The sequence below is a fragment of the Schistocerca cancellata genome, chromosome 9, assembly GCF_023864275.1.
Source record: "Schistocerca cancellata isolate TAMUIC-IGC-003103 chromosome 9, iqSchCanc2.1, whole genome shotgun sequence".
In the NCBI taxonomy this organism is placed as follows: domain Eukaryota; kingdom Metazoa; phylum Arthropoda; class Insecta; order Orthoptera; family Acrididae; genus Schistocerca; species Schistocerca cancellata.
In genome coordinates this window covers 24,278,603-24,299,270 of record NC_064634.1, presented here as the reverse complement: position 1 = coordinate 24,299,270, position 20,668 = coordinate 24,278,603, and the positions used below count along the sequence as shown (strand labels likewise).

General features: G+C 44.3%; 1 protein-coding gene across 1 annotated transcript in view; it reads right to left on the bottom strand.

The window, feature by feature from the left end:
- LOC126100717 (acetyl-CoA carboxylase) overlaps positions 1 to 20,391 on the bottom strand; it is a 444,288-nt gene extending 423,897 nt beyond the window's left edge. The window contains exon 1 of the mRNA XM_049911338.1: positions 20,204 to 20,391. The gene's annotated coding sequence lies outside the window, so the exon portion shown is untranslated. The remainder of the gene's footprint in view (positions 1 to 20,203) is intronic.
- Positions 20,392 to 20,668: the final 277 nt, after the last annotated feature.

Sequence of the window (20,668 nt, the reverse complement as noted above, 5' to 3'; positions counted from 1 at the left end):
AAGAAATGCACACTATTTTTGTAAAAATAGTTTTCATTCTGCATGTGTGAAAGTTTTACAGTGTGTAGATACATAGTTCCCGCTTGTTTTCAAACTTAGTTCAACCTGTTCCCGTGAGTGGCGCCGTCACAGCATGTCTTCAAGATGGCTGCTACACTTGACGTTCGTCAGAAGTAACGTGCTGTCATAGAATTCCTGTGCTGTGAAAACGAGACAGTGGGAAACACCCACAAGAGGTTCAAAAAGGTGTACGGAGATGCTGCTGTCGATCGCAGTACAGTTAGTCGGTGGGCAAGCAGGTTACGTGATGAAAGCAGGCACGGCAATATTGAGGATTGTCCTCGCAGCGGCAGGCCTCGTACTGCACACACTCCAGACAATGTGCAGAGAGTTAACGAATTGGTGACTGCTGACAGACACATCACAGTGAACGGATTGTCACGTTACGTTGGGATAGGGGAAGGAAGTGTTTGCACAATACTGAAAGTGTTGGAGTTAAAAAAGGTTTGTGCCAGGTGGGTCCCAGGATGTTGACAGTGGCTCACAAAGAAACTAGAAAAACGGTATGCAGCGAACTTTTGGAACAGTACGAGAATGGTGGAGATGAATTTCTTGGAAGAATTGTGACAGGTGGTGAAACATGGCTCCATCATTTTTCACCAGAAATGAAGAGGCAATCAATGGAGTGGCATCATGTAAATTCACCCAAGAAAAAATTTCAAAACCACACCTTCTGCTGGAAAAGTTGTGGCTACGTTGTTTTTCGATTCCGAAGGACTCTTGCTTGTGGACATCATGCCAAGTGGAACCACCATAAATTCCGATGCATATGCCACTGAAGAAACTTCAAGCTCGACTGAGTCGTGTTCGACCACATCGGCAAAAGCAGGATGTTTTGCTGTTGCACGACAATGCACGACCACATGTCAGTCAAAAAAACCATGGAAGCTATCACAATACTCGGGTAGACAACACTGAAACACCCGTCTTACAGTCCTGACCTGGCTCCATGTGACTATCATCTCTTTGGGAAACTGAAAGACTCTCTTCGTAGAACAAGGATTGAAGATGATGACTCCCTTGTGCACGCTGCCAAACAGTGGCTCCAACAGGTTGATCCAGAATTTTACAGTGCGGGTATACAAGTGCTGGTTCCAAGATGGCGTAACGCAGTTGAGAGGGATGGAAATTATGTGGAGAAATGAAAATATTGTTCCCAAAGGATGTATCTACACACTGTAAAATTTTCAAACATGTAGAATAAAAGACGGATTAAAAAAAAAAAGTGTCCGTTTTTTTTTTTTTTTTTTTGAGTGACCCTTGTATTTGCACTATCGTGGAACACTATACATGATCTCGCAAGACGTTATGCGGGAGGATGTAATATGTAGCCCGGTTCTTTCTGGAACGTACGCTATAGGAATTTCAATGGTAAATGCATGCGACTGCCACGGAACTTTGTTGGGCTGCTTCCTGACACTCTAGCATAGTGGTGGTCGGCCTTGTCCCTACCACCCACTGGTGTGCGTTACAGTTTACAGCGTGGGCGGCACGCGGTATGGGTTTCAAAACCATTCCCATTATGTTTCCATAAAATTTTGTCATAAAGTATTTATAAGTAATTTTTATTATATGCTTTAACACGATGAAACTGTAATTTCAAAATTTTTAATGTAACATTACTTCCTCACGTTATAAATCATTATTACTGTGGAACATAAATAAAAAAAATGGGCGGTAGGCATGAAAGGTTGACTACACCCTCTTGCATTACAAGCCTATCCCGTCACGAAAAGCATCGTTCTCTGTTTGAGCTTTATCTCTTCTATTAATACAACCTGGTAAGGACCCCAGTCTGATGGGCAGTACTCAAGAATCGGTCGGAGGAGTGTTTTATAAGCCAATTCCTCCACCGTTGAATTACAGCTACATTAAGATTCTTCCAGTGAATCTCAGCCTGACATCTGCTTTTCCTAAACTAGTCTTATGTAATACGTCATTTCTGACGGTTACACAGAGGTATTTTACAATGGTTACGTATCCAGTCATTTATCGCCACAACGTAATAGAACAGTAATGGATCTCTTCGCCAATTTACACATTTATTTTGGTTGAAGGCAAAATGGCAGTCCCTGCACTAATCCCCGAGCGTAACAAGTCTTCCTGCGTCTCGGTACAGTCTTCTGGCGTTGCAATCGACCTGTGCCTAACAGAATCGTTCGTGAACAGCCTCAAGGAGGAGATGCTGACGTGACCACTAAATCTATACATGTACTGTGAACAATAACGACCCTATAAACGCTCCCAGGGCTAGCCCCGAAATTACCTTTACTTGTCGATAACGTTCCGTTAAGAACGCCGTGATGAGTTTTATCTGCAAGAAAGTCGTCACGAATCTAATCACAAATCTGGTTTGATACTCGGTAAGCTCAAATTTTGTTCATTAAACGGAAGTGCGAACTGTGTGTGGTGTCTTTCGAAAGTTAGGGAACACGGAAGCGACCTTGGCTCCATCGTGTACTGCGCTCTAGATCTCTTGGGACAACAGAGCGAACTGAGTTTCGCGAGATCTGTATCTCTGTCGTATTAATGACGTGTTGACAGTTGTCAACGGGGAAACTAGAGTTGTGTCGTTTGCGTTACTGGAGAACATAACTAGAGTTGAAGTTTTACTTACAAGGGGACCATCAGACCTGCTTATGACGGATTTTGTTGAGTCTTCGTTATGTTGTATAGTGGCTAGTGTCTTCTCATGCGACGGTCCCCGGTTTCCGAGAAAATTGATGCTGAACTTTCAAGCGTATCTCCCATATTCATAACTTTAGTCAAGTTCCTACCAAATGAGCGTATCGCACTGGCTAAGCTTCAGAGCTACCACGCTGGCGGTACGGGTTCTAGCAGCTTGCTTTTTAATTTCGTCGTACAGAATGTTATTAAACAGTGTATCGCATGAAATTATTCAACAAGTTTTCATATTCGCTACAGTAATTTCATTAGTAAATCAATCACTACAGCACACTTTGTTCAAATATGTATTTCGTTAGTAGTTAAAATTCGAAATACACAATGTGATCAAAAGTATCCAGACACTTGGCTGTAAATGACTTAAAAGTTCGTGGCGCCCTCCTTCGGTAATGCTGGAATTCAACATGGTGTTGGCCCACCCTTAGCCTTGATGACAGCTTCCACCCTCGCAGGCATACGTTCAGTCAGGTGCTAGAAGGTTTTTTGGGGAATGGCAGCCCATTCTTCCGAAGTGCTCCACTGAGTAGAGGTATCGATGTCGGTCGGTGAGGCCTGGCACGAAGTCGCTGTTCCAAAACATACAAAAGGTGTTCTGAAGGATTCAGGTCAGGACTCCGTGCAGGACAGGCCATTAAACGGATGTTATTGTCGTATAACCACTCCGCCACAGACGGTACATTATGAACAGGTGCTCGATCATGTTGAAATATGCAATCGCCATCCCCAATTTTATCTTCAAAAGTGTGAAGCAAGAAGGTGCTTCATCAATGTAGGCCTGTGCTGTGATAGTGCGAGGCAAAACAACAAGGGGTGCAAGCCCCCTCCATGAAAAACATGACCACACCGTAACACCAGCGCCTCCGAATTTCACTGTTGGCACTACACACGCTGGCAGATGACGTTCACCGGGAATTCGCCATACCCACACACTGCCATCAGATCGCCACATTGTGCACCGTGATTCGTCACTCCACAAAACGTTTTTTCACCGTTCAGTTCTCCAATGTATACGCTCCTTACACCAAGCCAGGCGTCGTTTGGCATTTACCGGCGTGATTGTGGCTTATGAGCAGCCGCTTGACCATGAAATCCAAGTTTTCACACCTCCCGCCTGTCATAATACTTGCAGTGGATACTGTTGCAGTTTGGAATTCCTGTGTTATGGTCTCGATAGATGTCTGCCTATTACACATTGCACATTACACATTACACATTACGACCCTCTTCAACTGTCGCAGCCTCTGTTAATCAACAGACGAGGTCGGCCAGTGCGCTTTTGTGCTGTACGGGTCTCTCTACGTTTCCACTTCACTATCACATCAGAAACAGTGGGCCTAGGGATGTTTAGGAGTGTGGAAATCTCGCGTACAGACAAGTGACACCCAATCACCTGACCAAGTTCGAAGTCCGTCAGTTCCGCGGAGCGCCCCATTCCGCTCTCTCACGATGTCCAAAGCACCTAATATGAAAAACGTATGGCCGGCCGCAGTGACCGAGCATTTCTAGGCGCCTCAGTCTGGAGCCGCGCGACCGCTACGGTCGCAGGTTCGAATCCTGCCTTGATGTATGTGATGTCCTTAGGTTAGTTAGGTTTAAGTAGTTCTAAGTTCTAGGGGACTAATGACCTCAGATATTCAGTCCCATAGCGCTCGGAGCCTTTTTTTTAAACGTATGTTTTTGGAGGTGTCCGGATACTTTCGATCACATAGTGTATTTGAACAGCTCCCAAGAGTTCGCTGCGATAAACGAAATACACTCCTGGAAATTGAAATAAGAACACCGTGAATTCATTGTCCCAGGAAGGGGGAAACTTTATTGACACATTCCTGGGGTCAGATACATCACATGATCACACTGACAGAACCACAGGCACATAGACACAGGCAACAGAGCATGCACAATGTCGGCACTAGTACAGTGTATATCCACCTTTCGCAGCAATGCAGGCTGCTATTCTCCCATGGAGACGATCGTAGAGATGCTGGATGTAGTCCTGTGGAACGGCTTGCCATGCCATTTCCACCTGGCGCCTCAGTTGGACCAGCGTTCGTGCTGGACGTGCAGACCGCGTGAGACGACGCTTCATCCAGTCCCAAACATGCTCAATGGGGGACAGATCCGGAGATCTTGCTGGCCAGGGTAGTTGACTTACACCTTCTAGAGCACGTTGGGTGGCACGGGATACATGCGGATGTGCATTGTCCTGTTGGAACAGCAAGTTCCCTTGCCGGTCTAGGAATGGTAGAACGATGGGTTCGATGACGGTTTGGATGTACCGTGCACTATTCAGTGTCCCCTCGACGATCACCAGTGGTGTATGGCCAGTGTAGGAGATCGCTCCTCACACCATGATGCCGGGTGTTGGCCCTGTGTGCCTCGGTCGTATGCAGTCCTGATTGTGGCGCTCACCTGCACGGCGCCAAACACGCATACGACCATCATTGGCACCGAGGCAGAAGCGACTCTCATCGCTGAAGACGACACGTCTCCATTCGTCCCTCCATTCACGCCTGTCGCGACACCACTGGAGGCGGGCTGCACGATGTTGGGGCGTGAGCGGAAGACGGCCTAACGGTGTGCGGGACCGTAGCCCAGCTTCATGGAGACGGTTGCGAATGGTCCTCGCCGATACCCCAGGAGCAACAGTGTCCCTAATTTGCTGGGAAGTGGCGGTGCGGTCCCCTACGGCACTGCGTAGGATCCTACGGTCTTGGCGTGCATCCGTGCGTCGCTGCGGTCCGGTCCCAGGTCGACGGGCACGTGCACCTTCCGCCGACCACTGGCGACAACATCGATGTACTGTGGAGACCTCACGCCCCACGTGTTGAGCAATTCGGCGGTACGTCCACCCGGCCTCCCGCATGCCCACTATACGCCCTCGCTCAAAGTCCGTCAACTGCACATACGGTTCACGTCCACGCTGTCGCGGCATGCTACCAGTGTTAAAGACTGCGATGGAGCTCCGTATGCCACGGCAAACTGGCTGACACTGACGGCGGCGCTGCACAAATGCTGCGCAGCTAGCGCCATTCGACGGCCAACACCGCGGTTCCTGGTGTGTCCGCTGTGCCGTGCGTGTGATCATTGCTTGTACAGCCCTCTCGCAGTGTCCGGAGCAAGTATGGTGGGTCTGACCACCACCACCTAGAGACAAGGCCGCGGCGCGAAATTCATAGCAGGCCGTGACGTCACTCAAAGCGGGCCACCATGTTGTGTTTCGAAGCGTTTGTTTATCTACACGATCGGAGTGCTATATTCGTGCTTAAAACTAGTGATTACAGTGTTTACGTGTAGTGAAGCTACTGTGAACATGGTTTACAAGTGTTGTGTGCCAAGGTGTCGTGGGAATTACGGAACTCGACCGAAAGTAATGTTTTCCTTTCCGAAAGATGCGAATCTGCGTTGGAAATGTCTTTCAGCGATTCATCGGGACAATTTCCAATGCACTGAGCACACGAAGGTATGTAAAAACTATATACCTAGTACAATTATTATTTTTTTCTGGTGGAATATCTTGCATTTTGGATACATTTGACTAAAATTGTGAGCAAAAGTTAGCAGTAAATAGGCCTAGTATTCATTATCAAGTGGCTTTATTTTGATTTTGAAAACGAAATATAAATTTGTGGCTCGTGTTACTTTTTATTCGTGTTTAAATTTCTCTGCAGTTCGTATTTTGTTACGCATTACCGATACGTTTTATTCTCTATTTGTGAAAGGGTGGTGGTTTTCACTTTCGCATTAGTTAGCATGAGTGCTAACGAATGTTGAAACTGCTGTTTTCATGTTTAAAAAGCGATCCCTCTGTATGAAGCATATCTGTTTTATTTTTCGATGTGTCAAACAATGGAACAAATTTATCTAGAAATAGGTTAAATTTATTATTGACGTTTTTAGCTTGACACATTGTCTCATTCCAACTGCTGCAAATGTCTGCTGAAGGTTTGTAGATTTTCACTGTTGACTTACGCTGAAAATCTGCCATATTTTTACAGGAAAGAAAATTTACATTATAATAACAACACATAATTGTTTTTGTGAGGTGAGTTAAAAAGTGATTGTTTGCTTGGGGAATGTACTCAGCTTTCCTGAGGGAGCTCTATAAACAGCTACACAATATTTATTTAGGATACTAAAGGCAGAGGAATTTAATATTATACACTGTATTAGTGCAGAATTTTTCAAGTAAGTGTAAATAATAGTTGTCTGATCCAGAAAGAATGTACTTTATCACAGTGCACTTTTCACAAATGTACCTTGTTTTATCATGTATATCGCAATATTATTTACATCCCGCACTCGTACGTTTTCACTGGCTATTGATAAGTCTTATGCAATTACATTACCGGTAAAAAATAATTATAAACTATAGTTTCTGCTATATCGCGATTGATAAAGTTACTTATTTTAACCATCCGGCAAAGTACTCTCCTCTTTGCGTGGTATCATTTGCCAAGATCTCGTTTCGTTATCTCCAGCGGTTTACGAGATATGACAGGCGTTATGAATATTTCATTCCCGCGCGTTGCGATCGGAAGTGAAGTTACTGCAGATGCTAATTTTTTTCGAGATTGGAAGCAGATATTGATCCAAAGTTTTACGAAAATTTCAAAACCTCATCTGTATTTCATACTCAGCAATAGAATGTGTAATATGCATCAAACACAAATTCATAGCGACCCCTATTTTTGATGGCAACGTTCTCAAATTTGATACTCATCTGTGAAATACCACAATAGTTATGACCATTATCGAAATGATTGGCACTTCATCATGAAGCTGCCATATAAAGCTAAAATTATTTCAGAAATGTATTATTTTTTACGGAATAGGTTCTGTAAAACCGTTTGACAAAGATTTGCAGGCCGTGCGTCTCGTTTCTTTAAGCGCAGCGCCAAGCCAACCCTGGCCCGCTTTGCGTGACGTCACAAGAGCGCGCCGCGGCCTTCTCTTTAGGTGGTGGTGGTCTGACACACCGGTGTCAATGTGTTCTTTTTTCCATTTCCAGGAGTGTATTAACAGCTCCGGAAGGATTGTCGATACAGACTAAAATATTTATTCATAATTTTGACCTCGTTTATGTAATTCATGCCGATTAAACCGGCTGCCAGTACAAAGTCGACGTACAACAGATCCCTTGCGGATCAACGAGCGAAAACCGATTTGAACAAGATCAGTCACTCCTTCACAGAAAACTGTCCAACAATTGCGTCAGCGAAGATACTTCCTTATGTTCTCTTATACAGGGTGCTACAAGAAGGTACGGCCAAACTTTCAGGAAACATTCCTCACACACAAAGAAAGAAAATATGTTATGTGGACATGTGTCCGGAAACGCTTACTTTCCATGTTAGAGCTCATTTTATTACTTCTCTTCAAATCACATTAATCATGGAATGGAAACACACAGCAACAGAACGTACCAGCGTGACTTCAAACACTTTGTTACAGGAAATGTTCAAAATGTCCTCCGTTAGCGAGGATACATGCATCCACCCTCCGTCGCATGGAATCCCTGATGCGCTGATGCAGCCCTGCAGAATGGCGTATTGTATCACAGCCGTCCACAATACGAGCACGAAGGGTCTCTACATTTGGTACCGGGGTTGCGTAGACGAGAGCTTTCAAATGCCCCCATAAATGAAAGTCAAGAGGGTTGAGGCCAGGAGAGCGTGGAGTCCACGGAATTGGTCCGCCTCTACCAATCCATCGGTCACCGAATCTGTTGTTGAGAAGCGTACGAACACTTCGACTGAAATGTGCGGGAGCTCCATCGTGCATGAACCACAAGTTGTGTCGTACTTGTAAAGGCACATGTTCTAGCAGCGCGGGAAGCGAGAACGCTACCACACGACCACGAGCTGCGGACAAATTTCAATAGTGAATCTTTCCGTGATGCACAACGCCTCTCTTGTAACGCCTGCCAGTGGAGTTTGTTCAGCATCTCCGTAACGCTCTCTCGCCAGCTAAACGATCCCGCGACGAAACTCTCCGCTCCTCGTTGGATCTTCTCTATCTCCTCTATCAGTCCTACCTGATAGGGATCCCAGATAGATGAATAGTACTCAAGAATCGTCCGAACAAGCGCCTTATAAGCCACTTCTTTCGTGGATGTTACTTTTCCTTGAGATTCTTCAGATGAATCTGAGTCTGGTATCTGCTCTTCCCACTAACTGTTTTATGTGCCCATTCCACTTAAGGTCGCTCTGGATAGTTACGCCTAGATACTTTACGGCAGACGCTGTCTGCAGCTGTTCGTCATCAATAGTGTATCTGTACAGTAGTGGATTTCTTTTCTTATGCATGCGCAATATGTTACATTTACTTACGTTCAGGCTCAGCTGCCAGAGCCTGCACCATTCATCAATGCTCTGCAGGTCGTTCTGTAAATTATTACTATTTTCTGACGTTGCTAATTGGTGTACACAACTGCATCATCTGCCAATAGTCTTAAAGAGCGTCCGACGCTTTCTGCTAGATCATTTGTATATATTGTAAACAGAAACGGTCCTATCACACTTCCCTGTGGTACTCCGGATATTAACCTACACATCTGTCGATTTAGTTCCGTTAAGAGCGACGTGTTGAGTTCTATCTGCAAGAAAGTCTTGAATCCAATCGCAGGTCTGCTGCGATTCTCCGTAAGCTCGTATTTTTTTTTTTCATTAAACGGCAGTGCGGGACGGCGTCAAACGCCTCACTGAAGTCAAGGAACACGGCATCAGCCTGAGCGCCGTTGTCCACAGCGGCGCTGTGGATCTCATGGAGGAACAGAGCGAGCTGAGTTTCGTAGGATCTCTGTCTGTGAAATCCATGTTGAATTTTACAGAGGAGATGTTCGTTTTCCAACAAAGTCATAATTCTTGAGAATAAATCATGTTCCACAATTGTACAACAGATTGACGTCAACGATATAGGTCTATAACCGTGTGGACATGTCTTACGGCCTTTCTTAAAAACGGGAATGACCTGCGCTTTTTTCCAGTCGTTAGGTCCCTTTCGTTGCTCAAGTGATCTACGATAAATTACTTCCAGAAGGGGAGCAAGTTCTTTCGCATAATCTTTATAGAATCGTATAGGTATCTCATCTGGTCCTGATGCCTTTCCACTAGTAAGCGATTGTAGCTGCTTTTCAATTCCGCGATCGGTTGTCTCAATATCTGCCATTCCGACATTCGTACGACGATTGAAAGGAGGTACAGTGTTCCGATCTTTAGTGGTGAAGCAACTTCGGAAGACCGAATTCAGTATTTCGGCCTTCTCTCTGTTCGCTTCCGTTTCGGTACCGGTGTGGTCGCTGCGAGAATGAACAGATGATTTTGACACACTTACTGATTTTACATATGACCAAAATGTCTTAGGGTTTTTACTCAGATCGGTTGACAGCGTCTTACTTTCGAAATCGTTGAACGCTTCTCTCATTGCTCTCCTTACGCTCATTTCCGCTTCGTTTTGCTTTTGTTTGTCAGCTAGGTTTTTACTTCTCTTGAATCTGAGACGAAGTGCTCTTTGTTCACGTAGCTCTTTTCTAACATGGCTATTAAACCATGATGGATCTTCCTCGTCTGTTAAACCTTGCTTGGAACATACTTCTCTAGGGCATACTGAACGATGCCTTTGAATTTTTTTTTTTCCATTTGTTCTCTACATCTTCGTCCTCATCACCGAGTTGATGCTGACTGCTGAGATATTCTGAAATTTTTATCCTGTCACCCTTGCTCAGCAAATAAATCTTCCTACCTTTCTTAATATTCCTTGTAGGACCCGTCGTCACAGATGCTGTCACAGCCTCATTGATTCATTAGTTTGTGGTTTCATAAAATCCCTAGAAAAACTAAATATCATTCCTCTTTCTTCATTTTAAAAATGAATTTGTTCAAAGAAAATTCTTTTTTATTCTAAATTTTAGTTAGGTGCTAATGTTGATAATGGCGGGAGGGGTGGGGAGGGGCGGGTTTGGGGAGGGGGGGTTACTAGATAATATCTGACTGCACACGGGGTAACTGTCTCAGAAAGGTTGCGAACCACTATTCTACGATATATACTATCCGGTATTCTGTTCTACCACGGCAAGCGTTAGCGAGTAAGATGATTCTCTACTATGTTCTGAACAAACGGATTACACATTTGAAGAAAGTTTCCTGTGGTAACTGATTTATTAATGAAATTATTACAGCGAATATGACTATTTTTGAATAAATGTCATGAGATATACTATTTAATGACATTCTGCACGACGAAATTCGAAAGGAAGCGAGATTTGAATCCGTTCACGAGCGTGGTTGCTATACTTGTCTAGCTTCCTTACGTTATCGGTACAGGAGGTACGCGTGAAACTTCAACGTTGATTTCCTCGGAACCTAGCGGCCGTCGCAGTCAGGACATAAGATACGTGCGTCTCGTTCTCGTCTGCTGCAGGGCTGGAGGCCAGTTTTGCATGGGAGGGGGCAGGTACACTGTGCCGTGAACTTGTGATTCGCGGCACGTCTAGTCTCCCGCCTCGCCCAGCCGGCCTCGTTAGAACTAGATATGGGCAAAACTGTTCTTTTCAGAGATTGGATCAGAACTGTTCACTCCCTGAAATGAATTAGCTCTTTTTCATGACTCACCACTCATTTACAATAGAAAATAAATGGAAGGCACATTGCCCTTTAAACTTGGTTTATTCCAGTACTATACCTGTATTTTGATCTTATTTGATCCTATTTTGAAGTAACACAGATAATGAGTAAGAATTTTGTATTGTTTATTGAAATTTCCACGATATGACAAAGTTTTTGATTATTGATTTATTTTGCACAATTGTGGTTTTTTGGGTGATCAGAAAATGTTGTAACTTGAGATTTACATTAACAATATATTTGGTTATAATGTATTAAAATTTCATTAACCTCATACAAATACATCGCAAGCCATATATTTTTAAAGTGAACGTTTCCTTCCGAAGACGCCTAAAATCGCAAAATCCGTACCAGAATAAGAAAAAAAATATATAAATTTGACTGTAAAACGAAAGTGCTGCATATAGCCTTATGCAGAATAAAACAAGGAAAATATTGGTGTATCACATTTTGCGATACGTTTATCGGTTCGCTCGTAATTAAAGCGTAAATTCGAGTGTCCATAATAAAAATCCTATAGTAAGAGGAGTCATCAGGAACCTAATCTAATCAGTTTAAACAAATAAAAATAAAATAAAAACAATTGATGTGTACATAACATAATAATGTAATATACATAGCGGTATTACTATGAAGAACAATATCCAGTGGGGACGAACTCCGATGCAGAGGCGCTGAGTCGAGCAGGTCGAGCCGCGAGCTGTATTACTGCATGAGCTGAGACCGCAGAGACCAGAGTGACACCTGAGTCGCTTTGCTCAATGCTCTGGCTAGAGTCGAGACAGTGGGGTGAGCATTGAGCGGGCGAGTTCCGAGGGTGGGGGGAGCGGTGAACTCACCCGCTCCGAGACAAATCGTCCGTTCCCTTGCGAGCAGGTTGTTGCAAGTAGTTCCTATGTTATCCGCTAGGTGGCTCTCTGTCCTGTTGCTCGCATCAACTGCCCAGAGGGCAGGACGTGCGACTGAAACAATTGCCGACAGAGTGCGATGCGAAGTTAAGCTGCGCCAGACACTGCACACGGCAGACGACGCACAGAGACGGCACGGCATATGTGAAACACAAAATGCAATGGGGCACTGCACAATGCAGGAAGCCAAGGTAGAAGCAGGGCAGAGGCCGGCGCTGACTGTGTTGTGTGGCGTGCACTGTGCTGTGACCAACAGAGGCGCTGCTGATATGCTCCGTCTCTCTCTCTCTGCCGTGGGAAACGTTTGGAGCTACCATTCTTTTTTTCTGAATCACTGATTGTTCACTCCTTTGAAAGACTCAACTCTATGAATTAGTTCAAGAGCAGATCCCCCATCTCTAGTTAGAACTGTCCCGTCGCTAGAGCTCGTACAGGGGTCGCAGCCAGCGGCACTGCTGGCGCCACTCGAGAGCTTGCACGTGGCACAGCGGGACGGGAGCAGAGAGTCTCGGACTGCCCAGCACTCGAGCCAGCGTCATGAACTGACCAGCGGGCGAGATGGGCAGAGCAGTCGGGCCTTGGACTGCGTGCGTGAGACAAGCAGGGCGGCCCATTCGGTCCGGTGGTTACCTGTGAAGCAGTTGGGAGGCAGCCAGTTGATGGAAAGCCAACAACAGAAAGGCTTCCCCGAGCTGGTGCTTATTAGCGGGCAGTGCGGAGTGTGACTGCTGCGTGGACACAAACAACTCGGTGGGCAGTTGTCTCTTCCCAGGCGAGAGAACGGCAGCACCAGAGGAGATGCAGACAGGGGCTCCCTGGGGCACTTGAGGGATACTTCACTGACGGACAGCAGTGTTTTGGTCAGTCAACAGATTTGACACGGAACACAGTGAAGGGCTGAGGCTGTGCACCGAATGTACCGGATGATCAGAATTATTACATACTCGAGGTCCGTGGGCACAGTGCGACGTGGTAAGTTTGTTGTGAAGTGGCACGCAGGACGTGTGGATGTTTTCACTAAAAGCAAGAGAAACAATAATTTTGTTATTTATACACCTTGCGTGTGACTGATTTTGTATCTGTCATTGTACAGAATGTGACCCTGTTATTAGTGTGCTGTGAATGTGACTGATTTTGTTGATGCCATTGTACCAAAAATTACGTTGTTATGTTATCCCCTAAGAGTGATCTTTTTGTATGCCACAATGTACAGAAAACTGTACTAACAAAATTGGGTAGCTAGTACTGTAGACGGTTATTGTAGCTTTGCTTTAGTGACTACTTGGTGCTGGGAGTGGCCGTAGATACTTATTTAATTGAATGCGAATATGAGTATCTTTTATTAAATCAGAAAGTTGTCTTTTAGTTTGCTGTCCTGCATGTAATTGCAGAAGCTAATTTTACTGTCACTTTTATGCCTGTTGCCCGAGGCTATATGTTACAACCATTGTTGTTATTGGTCCAGTTCCATCTGTTGCAGCTTTCTTTCGAATATTGTTGTCCAGCAAAGATTTTGACAGGTAGTCACACTTTGCCCTGCTAATGCTTTCGATATTCAGTTGAAGGAGTCTGATAGTTGGTCCAATGTCTCTTGTTAATGGGCTCTGAAAAGAACTGTTTCTGCTATTTAGGTGATATGTCATTGCCAGGAGATCCTATGGATAGTCTGGCTGCCTGTAATCACTGTTGCTCAATTAGCACCACACAGGAGGCAAGGTTGAACCTACGGACGTGAGCAACGTTTCCTCGGTCGGTGGGAAGCAGTGACAGATGTGCACCTACATAACATCTTCTCAGGTGCCAAACTTCCAAGTAGATTCGACCTACCACGCAAGACCTGGACTTCTCTCGACAGAATCCGTACCGGCCATGGCCGATGCATGGATGCTCTCTTTAAGTGGAAGAAGCTGCCTGATCCAGCCTGTGACTGCGGGGCTTCATACCAGACTGTTCACCATATCGTCAGTGAACGCAGGATTCGAGCCTACCACGGCGCCAAAGAGGACTTTCTGCTAGCAACTCCCGATGCAGTGCGCTGGATTGAAGGAATGGATATTCAGTTCTAAAGACAAACTTAAGTTTCTTGTGTGTCAATATGTACATATGTCTATGTAATTTAATTTCATGATACGTCTGTATTAGCCATATGCTAAACAATTCTTTCGAATTTTGTTTTCATTTGTTAAAAGCATTCCATGCTGTTATTCTACTGTAGAGCCTGCTTCAAGAGCTATATTGGACTGCAAATTAAGTTCTGTTAGTTAACACTTCTGGATTATAAAGAAGAATATTTTATGTTCAATAAATTCTTTGCAAAATTGAGCCCCCGGCTTCACAACCCCCAACCCAAATCCTACGCTACACGGTATTTTCGAATTCACATATGCTTATGACGATGTTGTCCTTGCGCTCGTTTTGGCTTTGTACGACTTTTGTTTGTTGACAAGGCTTTTACATCTCCTCAATCCGTGATGAAGCTCTCTACGCTTTCGATACAATTTGCTAATACGGCTGTTGAAAGACGATAGATCTTTCCTATCCCTCAGAATATTCCTCTGCACGAAAAGATTGTACAATGCTTTTGAATTTTATGCATTTGCGCTCCACGTCTTCATTACCACAGTTGAATAGCAGAATAGAATGATAAAGAGACTTTCTAGATTCTCCAAGTTCTGCCTGAAGCGCTCTCCTACTACACCTCCAGAGCAAACTGCCATGAATGCATCCGATTACCATATTTGTCCCAATGTTGATATTTACTTTCGGCCAGAACATTTCACTTTCGGAATCTGGAATAATTTCAGTAGATACCACAGGGTCCTTTGCGGCAATAAATGCGTCGCCACCATCGGCGTCTAGCCTATCCTTGTGATACATATTGCATTTTGAATTTACGATTTCGCTACTGCTCAATTTCGGTTGGTCAGCTTTCTGTGTTAATACCACTTGGTAATTATTACTCGTAAGAAGTGAGACTAATTCTGGGGCTTTATCAGGGTTGCTCCAGCCATTTGCTAATACAGCGTTAAAATTTTCTGTTCCTGATCTGCAAGAAGGAACGTTCTTCTGACAGTGTCGTTGCTGATCTTTCTGCAAGCAACGCAGATAAATCATAATCGACGCTTTGGAGGGGCCCCTCTAACCTAGATAACCTAACAGTGCACGTTACCCGTACTCTGCTACACAAATAAGAAATTTCCTTTGCGAAGTGCATACCTAACCTATTGGGTGGAGCACTATTGTTATCCACCTGATAGTGGAGGTCGAGAATTGCATATCCGATATCGTCAAAGAACCGTCTGAACCTCTGCTTTATAACTTCAACTCAGTTTCAAGCATTAGTACCGTGATCCATTTTGAGTATTTGCTGCAAAGAGTGTAGAGTTGCCACTTGTCCCTATTTTACCGGGGCAGTCCCGATTTTCACAGTTTTGCCCTAAGTCCCGACGGCATATCTGTTATATGCCGATTTTTTGTAAGCACTCGGCTGTTTCGTTTGTCTTACGTTGACGCAAGAAACTCGCACACGGTTCAAGTTTGCCATCCCGCGTGCCACACGCACTGTGCACGTGGCTCGTATCCCACTCACTCCCCCACCCCCGCGCAGTCCTTGCATAGAGAGTCGTGTGGCCAGTTTGGACGGGAGAATACATGCTTGTATTGGGAAAATTTACAACTGTGCTATGGTCACATTATTCGATTTGATGAGTGTTTATGGTGAATACCTCAAAACTACACTAATGTATCATTTCATAAACAGCAATAATCATTTTATAGTACTGTGTGTGTGATCAGTGTTGAAGACAGCTCGCCGGCTTTCGGAGCTTTCTCAAACCAGTACGTTAACCCTTTCCACTCCCGCCCTGATGTCAAATCTCGTTCGACACGATTATTCGTCGCTCTAACATGCTCCATTCTCTATTCTGACTGCACTAGGCATCAATGCTACTAGTGCTGCCATGTAGGGCAAATATATAGAGGAAAGTACGTTCTTCCTTTCTGCGTAGTTCAATTCAATGTATTGAAGAACTACACACATCAAAACAAGTTTCGCATCACCCCAGTTCCCAGAACTCCTGAAGACAGACGTTCACTGTGGATCTTCGACCATAGATACTAGTAGACTGGCCTTACTGTGCAGAAGCTATGTGGCTAGTGTGGCTCCAACATAAAACACGTGACTGTTGGCAAAACATGGCTGGATTTCAAATCAGCGGTCTGCCATCCTGTGTTTGTATCGGATTTTCCCCACATTTCTCAATTGACTGCCAAGCGCTTCCAACAAAAACTACTTTATTTGTGAAAAATTATGCCAGAACTACATTTGACCTGGATTTATTCAAAGTACCATTTATAAAATCTTAACAAATACATCGAACGCCACACTGGTGGGCAGCGGGACGAAATTACTATAAACTATCAATTATAGTAAAATGTCGTTAAAATTCTTTTAAACAGTAAGAGTGGGCTCGTGTCAAAACTTTAAACATTGTATTCGCCACGTTTCGAGCTTTAGTCACTTATAATAGAAAATGGGCTATGGGAATTATGTCAGCTATAGGTGTCAAAATTGTTTACTTTAGGAGCAGGTCCATTTTAGAGTATCAATTTTAGATGCACTTCAAAGGTTCAGTTCCCACTATTTTTACAAAGGTTTAAACTATCAGTTTTAAAAAAATGATATTTTAGATGAAAGGTGACTTTGCAGTTTCAGAAAATAATTTTGGAGCCTAGGTTTAAAAATGGCAGACACTGTAAATACAAATTATAGATATACATTGTAAATAATAACTAACCTATCAAAACACTTCTCCGCGAAGTGCTTCAAGCAAAGGCGCGTAGGTGCAAACGGCTAAAAGTTTTTCCGTTTCAGGGCCTGTATCCAAAGCTGCCTTCGGTTTTCATCCTTACGGAACCTATGAGTAGGAACGAGAAACGATTATATTTACTTCTGTAACCGAATTATCACAGATACTTTCCAAAATGTAATATGAGTCTGACTTTACAGGCATCACTTTCAACACTTTAATTTACGTGATACTCTATTTCAACTGTAAAAAACATATAAAAGTCACTTCGGCAGATTTCAATAAACGCGTCTGCACTATCTTAGACACACTTACACGTGAAATGTAATGCCATTTCCCCGACAAAACGCTGAGTACAGCCATAAGCGCAACACGAAACAACCATGTTTTGCCAACATTCACGTGACTTCAGCCCAGAGATGTTGGAGCCACGAAAATGACGTCAGGGACAGTCTATTATATTTATGGTCGGAGCTGTGGATACTGTATATCACAAACACGGTCCCTTTGACTGTTCAGAGATGGCACTAAACCCGCCCAAAGATGAAAGCAACCATGCATGAGCAGCGCCAGGGGGTCCGACAGCCGATCAGTCCAGTTATTCCACCAGGAAGGAGGTGCACGGCTAGCGTTGTCAGTAGTTCAACTATGTCTAGATGGTCAATACCGCGGTTCGATTGCATCCGCATTGTTACTTTGTGCCAGAAAGGGCTCTCAACAAGGGAAGTGTCCAGGCGTCAAACGGTTCAAATGGCTCTGAGCACTGTGGGACTTAACATCTGTGGTCATCAGTCCCCTAGAACTTAGAACTACTTAAACCTAACTAACCTAAGGACAGCACACACATCCATGCCCGAGGCAGGATTCGAACCTGCGACCGTAGCGGTCACGCGGTTCCAGACTGAAGCGCCTAGAACCGCACGGTCACAACGGCCGGCTGTCCAGGCGTCTCTTAGTGAAACAAAGCAAAGTTGTTCGGACATGGAGGATATACTGAGAGACAGGAACTGTCGATGACATGCCTCGCTCAGGCCGCCCACGGGCTACTACTGCAGTGGATGACCGCTACCTACGGATTATGGCTCAGAGAAACCCTGACAGCAACGCTACCGTGTTGAATAATGCATTTCGTGCAGCCAAAGGACGTCGTGTTACGATTCGAACTGTGCGCAATAGGCTGCATGATGCGCAACTTCACTCCTGACGTCCCTGGCGAGGTCCATCTTTGAAACAATGACACCATGCAGCACAGTACAGATGGACCCAACAACATGCCGAATGGACCGCTCCACATTGGCATCAGGAGGACTCGAACCTCTGACGGGGGGAGCTGCGCGGACCGTGCAAGGCGCCTTAAACCGCGCGGCTGCGCAGGCTGGCGGGAGCAGTATTATGCTATGGGAGACACTCTCCTTCGCTTTCATGGGACCGTTGTAGTAATCGAAGGCATGCTGACAGCTGCGAGCCACCTGCTTGATGTCATCTTTCAGCAGTATAACTGACCGTGTCTCTGAGCCAGAAACGTGCTACAGTGGTTTGAGGAACATTATAGTGAACTCACTTTATGTCTAGGCGGCCAAATTCGCCTGTTGTAAATCCCAAGGAACCCATATGCGTCGCTGTAGCGCGCCATCACTGCGTATGCAAATCAGCGGCCCGTTACTTGCTCGAATTACAATGGCCTGTGCGTAGACACAAAGCTACCAACAACCTATCGAATCCCTGATTCGCAGAATTAGTTTTGCATTTCGTTCCAAAGGTGGACAAACAAGCGATTAGGGAGTTGTCATAATATTTTGGCTCATCAGTTTACCTAGCACGTGATTTAATAATTCTCCTGTTTTTGCCAGTCTGCAGTAAATGATCTCAGTCCGTCCCGTATGCTGTCTAACAGTTCGGCCAAACACAAGAGCTGTCTTAACTCGATAACACTGACGTGTAAATGCTAAACAGTGCGAAACAAATTACGAAATAAAATTATTTCTGTTATTGTGGCTGTGTAAATTTTTCTAGGCTATTTATTGACTAAAATGTTGTGAACAAAGTCGCAGCACGCTAGCTTGTAAGACTGGGAAGTGAGGCAGTCCTGGGTCGTTGTACAAGACAGAAGGTCGGTAATCTGACATCGGTCAGATGAGTGTGGTTTATGGCGTTTTCCACGCTTGTCTAGGAAAATGTCCGATTAGTATTCAATTTCCGCATCGGAATATAAGATAACAAAAGCAAGAACTTGACCAGGACGACGTATTTTGCACTAAAAAGTTATTTTCCTACTTTCAACAAGATACCACGCATCGCATTACTTCAAGAGGCAAAAGCTACATTCCACGTTACATAATTATCGTTATAACGAAAAAGCTTCCACTTTCGGATCCGTATCTCAAATCGCGTTTCTTTTTATATTGAAATTTCGCACCACTAGACAATGTCTCTACAGTGTTTAATTGCAGCAGTCTAGTTGGGTTTTGGTTAATCGTCTCGCAATCACTACAATTGTAGTATTCAATATGATACATTATACTAGCAGACATGGACCAGATCACAGAAAGTACAATTATTACTATACCGTACTTCGATTAAGTCTCTTTAATCACATAAGAAATATTGACGCAGTTCAGGAATACTCTAACAACGTGTTCAAGTAACCACAACGGCGGGATACTAACACGCGGTAAGAAATCTGACGGTAAAATTTTATATCTTACAATATGGTTGTACCAATAAATAAGCGCTGGTGAAAATTATACTTTGCCAAATCTGAAGATCAGTAATTTGTTTATTTGTGGTGAAACTTTATTTTGGTAATTATTAATTCAGGGCACTGTATGAAATATATAGCAGTGTAGCTGTCCGTGACATGTGCAACTATATACAATACTTGCACGCTAGCCGGTAAGATTCATATTTTCCGCCATCACCCTACGGTGCCTGTGATTGGTCGACTTGACGATCATCAGACGCCCATATGAATTGCCATTGGTTATAGCAAGCCTTAGAGCATGACAGAATCCAGCATTCATATCAACTCTTTTTTTCCACTCAATTCCATCGTCATACTAAGTAAATGTGTGAGAATGAAAGGTAAGGAAACTTAGAAAGCGTCATGCAAAACTGTACTTACGCCAGTAACTTCCTATGGTGATTGACTGTTCACACACTGTAGTTCATGCCGGTCTTAATGACATAGCGCGTCTCAAAACCGTAGTTTATATAGATATATCTGGTTGTTATCACAATGCCGGAGCAGAATCATACAACACGTATCTCACTTTTACTACTAAGTTCGCGTGCAGATCTAACCTCTTCCGAACCGGCCCACACTCGTAAACATACACTAACCATCCGCACTTCTGCGCGCGATTACGCGTATTGCCACAGAGCTCGCTAGTGAGCAGTCGCAGCCTTCTATACCACACTGAAAATAAAAACAAATGAAACCGCGGGAGTGATACAAATTTTGCCGTGCTACATGACAACGATGTCAAATTCTCTAACACTAACCATTATTTGTGGCTCTTGTCTTTCGTGTAATGCTAACACATCCAAAACTTACTCTCTGGAGAAGGTGCAAACTATATTTGCAACG